General features: G+C 43.9%; 1 long non-coding RNA gene across 1 annotated transcript in view; it reads right to left on the bottom strand.

Annotated features, from left to right (window-relative positions):
• Positions 1-6,965, bottom strand: part of LOC111727749 — a 10,878-nt gene extending 3,913 nt beyond the window's left edge. Inside the window, exons 1-2 of the long non-coding RNA XR_002775222.1 lie at positions 6,570-6,965; positions 3,122-3,303 (exon numbers count right to left, since the gene is read on the bottom strand). This is a non-coding gene — a long non-coding RNA (uncharacterized LOC111727749). The remainder of the gene's footprint in view (positions 1-3,121; positions 3,304-6,569) is intronic.
• Between the last annotated feature and the right edge of the window lie 234 nt (positions 6,966-7,199).

The raw sequence follows: 7,199 nt of genomic DNA, 5'->3' as shown, positions 1-7,199 counted from the left end.
CCTGGCTGTTTTTTTGTTGCAGTTGTCATTGTTGTTTAGCAGGCCTGGGCTGGGTTTGAACCCGTCAGCCTCGGTGCATGTGGCTGGCGCCATAACCACTGTGCTACAAGCACCGAGCCTATGTTGAGTCTCTTGATGCGTGAACATAGTATATCTATCTAGATCTGCTTTGATTTCTTTGATCTGGGTTTGTCATTTTCAGCATATAGATTCTGCACATAAGCATTTTATTATATTTGGAGTGACTTTAAATTGTACTATGTTCTTACATTCAGTTTTCAAATGTTCGTTATTAGTATATAGAAATGCAATTAATTTTTGTGGATTGATCTTACACCCTGCAAACCCATTGAATTCACTGATTAGTTCTGTGAGTTCTTTGTAGATTACTTGGGGTTGTCTATGTAGACAATCATGTCGTCTGTAAATAGCAGTTCAGTTTCCTCCTTTCCATATGTATGTCATGTATTTTTCATTTTTGCAGTAGCTAGAATTTCTTTTTTTCTTTAATTCTTTTTTATTATTCGGGATTCATTGAGGGTACAAGAAACCAGGTTACAGTGATTGCATTTGTTAGGTATAGTCTCTCTTATAATTGTGTCTCGCCCCCAAAAGGTGTGTCATACACCAAGACCCCCAACCCCTCCCTCCTTCCCTCTCTCTGCTCTTCCTTTCCCTCACCCCCTCCCTCCTTCTCTCTGCTATTCCTTTCTCCCACCCACCTCCCTCCTTCCCTTTCTCTGCTGTTCCTTTCCCCCACCCCTCCCTCCTTCTATCTCTGCAGTAGCTAGAATTTCTATTACTATGTTGAATAAGAATAGTAAGAGTGAACCTCCTTGTTTGTTCCTTATCTTGACAGAAAATAGTTTTTCATCATTAAGCATAATGTTACTCCCAGGCATTTTATATCTGCTCTTTATCATGTTTGAGGAAAGTTTCCTTTATTCCTAGTTTACTGAGAGTTTTTATCATGAGCAGGTGTTGAGTTTTGCCAAATCCTTTTCTGAAGCGACTTATATAATTATGCGATTTTTCTTCTTTACACTGGATTACCTTGATTGATTTTTTTAAAATATTGACCTAGCCTTGCCTACCTGAAATAAATCCTACTTTCTCATGGTATATAATTCTTTGTTTTTACATTACTAAATTTGATTTCTTAATGTTTTATTGAGGATTTTTGTGTCTAAGTTTATAAGACTTATTGGTCTGGTTTTGGCATCCGGTAATACTAGTCTCATAAAATGAAATGATAAATGTCTCCCTTTTTTAATGTTCCCAAAAAGAAATTATGTAAAACTGTTGCTAATTCTTCATTAAATGTTTGGTGGAATTCACCATTGAAACCCTATAGGCCCCAAGGTGGGTGGATTGCCTAAGCTCACAGGATTGAGACCATCTTGAGCCAGAACAACAGCTTGTCTCTAAAAATATCCAGGCATTGTGGCAGGCACCTGTAGTCCCAGCTACTTGGGAGGCTGAGGCAAGAGGATCACTTGAGCCCAAGAGTTTGAGGTTGCTGTGAGCTGTGACAGCACAGCACTCTACTGAGGGTGACAAAGTGAGACTCTTACCTCAAAAAAAAAAAAAAAAAGAAGAAGAAAGAAAGAAACCCTCTATCCCTAGAAGTTTCCTTTTGGGTAGCTTTTAAATTATAAATTGAATATCTTTAGTGGCTACAGGGCCTAATAACTAGCATTTTAATTAATTATTTTTGCCAAATTAATTATTTGGGCACTCAATATTTAATAAGTTGGTTTTCTCAGTGGATTGTCCCAAGACTATTTCTAAATTAAATAGGATACCTCAATAACCAATCATATGAAATCACTCAGTATAATAAAATACTCCACTCTACGGTGCAAAGTTCTTATTTTCATGATTTTGAATGGCTTGATATTTTAGGCAAGTCAGGACTTGCCTGAACAAAAATGTCATTAAACAAACCTTCATTGTGTACGATCTACTCTGGCATTCTCTATTTTATTCCATATTGTTTTAAAAAGAAAAAACACGCTGCTTGTAACTTATTAGATCGATTTCGTATGATTAATGGGTTACAACCTGCAGTCTACAATTTGAAAAACACTGATTTTCATCTCCTCTCACGTTCCTTCTGCTTCTGACATTTTGTAATTCTATGGTTCCATGACTCCTAATTTTTTTCTTGGCTCCAACACAATGCCTGTTAGACACCTATAGCGTTCATTTCCAAAATGGATTTAAGATAGTTTATAATAAATGCAGAGGCATGTTTAAGGGAAAAATGAGAAATCATAGAGAAAATACGTTTTTACTTATGGAATGGAGACGATTGTGGAAAGACAAGTGAAGTGTAAGGACACCCAGGGACCAAGTCATTTAGTCCACATCACCTTTCACTGTACATTCTTAAAAGGGGATTGGAATTCCACAGATTAAAAGAGGTTGCTGAGGATGGAGGAAGTGCCCAACCATTACAGCCCTTCTTCCTTGGGGGAAAAGAAATATTTCTTGGCTAAGTGTGGGACTTTTGCAGTCTGGGAGTGAAGCTGAGGTAAATAGACCATCTCCTCCACCAGCTTAGCCTGATTTATCCTCCCAGATAGGAAGACAGCAGCTGTAAGTGCCATCTGCTGCTTTTCAGTAACTTAAAAAAAAGAAAATAGGCCAGGTGCAGTGGCTCATACCTATACTCCTACCACTCTAGGAGGCTGAGGCAGGTGGATTGCTTGAAGTTAGGAGTTCAAGACCAGCCTGAGCAACACCGAGACTCCATCTCTACTGAGAAAATAGAAAAATTAGCCCGGTGTTGTGATAGGTGCCTGTAGTCTTAGCTAGAGGTCACTTGACCCCAGGAGATTAAGGTTGCTGTGAGTTATGATGCCTGGGCACTCTACCCAGGAGACAAAGTGAGACTCTGTCTAAAAAGGAAAAAAAAAAAAAGAAGGAAAGAAAGAAGATGAAAACTACTGAGTAAAAGATGAATGGGCTTTCTAGTGTTATCACAGGCCACACTTTCACTCTGTTTTCCCTGTTATTTTATCATCTTTGTGCTATTGTGCAGGATGTGACCATAATTCAGTGTTTCATAAGGCCCCGCAGAACCACAGATGTTAAGACATCATGCAATCCAACCTACCAATTTTGCAGATGGAGACTGCAGAGAGTTCCGGGCAGTCACGAGCCTACAGAGGGCCATGGCTGTCCTCCCAAGCCTGGATGTCCTGCTTCTCAGCTCTGCATGTAAAGTAGCACAATTCAGCAGTAAGGCCAGTTGTCCACCGAGGTCAGGACCATTCTCATGTCAGCTTCTCATATGGCCTGTAAATCAGAGGCAGAGAAGGAGATGAGACAGGAGGGAGGGAGAAAAGGTGAAATAGAAAGGGGCTTTACTCCTTCTCCCTTGCTTAACCAGTTCAAAAGGTTACAGATCTCAGCCCTGTCTAAAATATGAGTGAGATGACTGGACCACTGGAGAAACAGAGACGGGAGCCTCTCCCAGTGTGATGGTTAACAGTCTAGCTGGGAAAAGTCAAACTTTGAGTCACCAGCTATTAATCACCTACTAATTGCAAGACACTGAGAGTAATTACATAAGCTTGCCATCCTGCCCCTAGCTGTCAAGGTCAAGGAACTTGCAATCTGGAAGTGCTAGCAAATACTCTTTGGCCAAGTCATGGGAAATATGAGCTCATAATTAGGTAAACAGTCATCCCTGACTATAGAAACACATTTACTTTCCTGATGCTAATTTCAACAGAGGTCACCCGATCTCTTGCATTTTATCCCAGTGCTGTGCTGCCCACCATCACCGAGATGGGGGCCATAGGTTTTGCAAGGCTGCTGCTCTTTCGCTCAGGACCTCATGCAGTGGGAAGGCAGCTAGAAGATGTGGAAGTAGCCCCTCCATCCACTTCTCTTGCTGGTAATTATGATTATTTTGCTCTGATCTGGTGGAGACTGGAGAACACGGTCCCTCACAAACATGACGGTGGACATGACTTTAAAACTTTGTAAACTGTACCCCTGTGGGTTTGATTCTCTTAGAAGGTACTTCATTGGCATTTGTTTTTTAGGGGTATTTGGGGGGGTTCTTTTGTTTGTTTTTTTCTGAGACAGTCTCACTCTGTTACTCAAGAGTGCCCTGGCATCCGTCTAGCTGACAGCAACCTCAAACTCTTGGGCTCAAGCAATCCTGCCCCAGCCTCCCAGGTAGCTGGGACTATAGGCACCCACCACAACTCCCAGCTAGTTTTATTTTTAGTAGAGATGAGGCCTGACTCTTCCTCAGGCTAATCTCAAACTCTTGACCTTAAGCAATCGTCCCAGCTCAGCCCCCCAGAGTGCCAGGATTACTGGCATGAGCCACCATGCCCCACTATCCATGGGCATTTAAATGAGACAAACCATTGTTGCATAAAACTGTCCTGTGTGCCATAGAACATTCACATCCCTGGCTCTTGCCCACTAAATGTCCGTGGGCCTTAGGCATTGTGACAACGGGAACACCCTGTGTTTCCAAATGCCCCCTTGAAGTTGAATACTACTGAAAAATCACTGGTCCAGACGTTTTCATCTTCCTTCATTGGGTGTGATGCATGTCTAGACCCATTGACAAGCACCCTGCTGAGTTAGCAGCTTTAACGCGCTGCTGTTAACCTGTTCTGTTGCTAGAGCCAAGACTGAAAATCACCACTCCTCCCACCCCCCTGGCTCAGATTACAGTCCTGAACATGGATTTAGAGATACTTAAGCTCCTTTCACTTCAACATTCATTCCATCCTGGTAAGATGGGCTGTCTGTCACAGTTTAGATCCTAAGGTATAACAAAGGAATACCTATTGCAGGTAATCCCAGTTGAGCCTTTGCTTACTTTTTCTTCTAATTAAGAAACAAAAATTGGGGTTCCTTCCTCTCCTTTCTAATTCAGCCCAACAGTGATTGGTTAGGCATAGGCGGGGGTGACAATGGCCTGGGCAAGGATAGTACTGGAGCAAGGTGATGGAAGCAGTGGATGATAGCTGGCAGGGGGCAGAGCAGGGTGAGAGGCAGTGCATGCAGTTGAGAGAATGGTTACCTATGAGAGATCAGCAAATGAACCTACTAAGGAGGCTGCGACCTAGAGAAACAGGAACAGGAATGTAGCCAAAGAGGTGTGTGGATGGATAAAGATACATGTACTCCTTAGCTCTGTCCATGGAAGGAGACTGGGGAAGCAACATTCCAGTGGCCATGGGCACACTTCATACCAGATCTTGGCTCCTAAATATCACTCTCCATGAAAAGGGGTCAAGACTCCTTAGAGAACTGGCTGATTCAGCCCTGCAGCAGGAAAGTACTAGGTACCAGCCTGGAATATTTCCTTGTGATGGAAATATTCCAAGAATGACAGGCACACGTCAAACTCATGCTGAAGCTAGCTCCATGGAAAACCAACTCTCAAAATCTGAGCACCAAAATAATTAAGGATATGCACAGTAAAGGTTTATAACCTATTGAAGAGTGGAATAATAAGATAGGTTGTACCTCATCTGTTCATAAAAAATGAGTTGAAAAATGGGAGATGTGGCTGGGTGCAGTGGCTCATGCCTATAATCCTAGCACTTTGGGAGGCCAGGCAGATGGATTGCCTGAGCTCACAGGTTCGAGACCAGCCTGAGCCAGAGTAAGACCTCATCTCTAAAAATAGCCAGGTGTTGTCATGGGCACCTATAGTTCCAGCTACTGAGGAGGCTGAGGCAAGAGGATCACTTGAGCCCAAGAATTAGAGGTTGCTGTGAGCTATGATGCTACAGTACTCTACCAAGGGCAACAAAGTGAGACTCTGTCTCAAAATAAAGAAAAATGGGAGATGTGAACTTCCTCCTTACAATAGAATACCACCTAACAAATGGGAAGGAATAATACGATTAAAAAAGTACCATTTGGCAAACATCAGAGCAATAATTAATTCCAGCAAGAAATGTCAATGGATGCTGAAAATGGAGTAACCGGACATTTATATAATACACATTCATTATGAAAGAAAAAAGTAACTTTACAGTGGAGAGAAGGACACTATCTCAATCAAAGGATCAAAGTTGCCACCACCCATGGGACACATGGACATCGGGTGACACTTTGTGGGGTATAGTGAGGAGATCACTCTTACTCAGGCTGGTCTCAAACTCCTGAGCTCAAGCAATCCACCTGCCTTGGCCTCCTAGAGTGCTGGGAGCACAGACATGAGCCACTGAGCCCGGACCCATTTTACCCTTTTGATGGATTCTACTTGCTTATTCCAAGCTAGTACGGGCCTTTTTTTTGTTTAACCTGTGCTAATGCACCAATCCGTACTGGTCTGCTCCTTTTGCCAAGTACACATGTTGCCAGAGTAAATAAGGTCACCAGCTTTGTGCACTGCAGGTCAGAATGGCTGGGAGTGTACACGCCAAGGGCATTGGGGTCCACCCTGGGCTAGGTTACATGGCCTTGGGACTGCCCAAGTCCACCAGTGGGAGGAAGGATCAAAGACACCAGCAGGTCCCGGTGCCAGCCAGCACTGTCAGCATTTGCTGCACACACCGGAGGGACACAAACACCCCTACCTTGACCCTGGGAATCAATCGTCCTTGCCACACCAGGTCTTCCGTAGCAGCTAGCCGCGCTGCCAAACGTGGGGATGTCTACCCAGGGTTGGTGGTCCCCGCTGGCACTGTTTGTCCTGGTTATCCAGATCCTGTCTCATCAACACTGCTGAGTCTGAAAATGTGAACCCCAGGCACATGCACAGAGCTCTGGCAGGCACAGAGATCACTAGGAACCGAGAGAAACAGATCGCGCTTCAAAAATGGTGGCTGCTGGGACAGCCGGAGCCCAGGAGCTACCGCTGAGATGGCGCTTTGTTTCCAAACTTAAAAACACAGTGCTTCTTGAGGTAGGTCTCATCATCTGGCTGCCACCGACTCCCCCAGCAGGTCTACCACCCTCCTGCTGACTCACACCACGCCGCGGTTCCACCAATGCCGAGGTGTGACGTCACATACCCACCATTTCCTTCCTCCAGGCTTTGTTCCTAAAATTCCTCTGCCCTGTCTACCAAAGCCAGTGTTTGGCATGGAGCCGATACCCAAGCACGGTTGTAGAACAGAGCTGATGACACCTCCGGCTCCTTCTCTTTAAGTGGACTATACCCAATCCTGCACAGTTAACTCTGTGCCCGTTCTGTAATGTTTTTC

The sequence above is a fragment of the Otolemur garnettii genome, unplaced genomic scaffold (genome assembly GCF_000181295.1).
Source record: "Otolemur garnettii isolate 467f Iridium unplaced genomic scaffold, OtoGar3 scaffold00121, whole genome shotgun sequence".
In the NCBI taxonomy this organism is placed as follows: Eukaryota; Metazoa; Chordata; class Mammalia; order Primates; family Galagidae; genus Otolemur; species Otolemur garnettii.
This window is presented reverse-complemented; position numbering and strand designations above follow the sequence as displayed.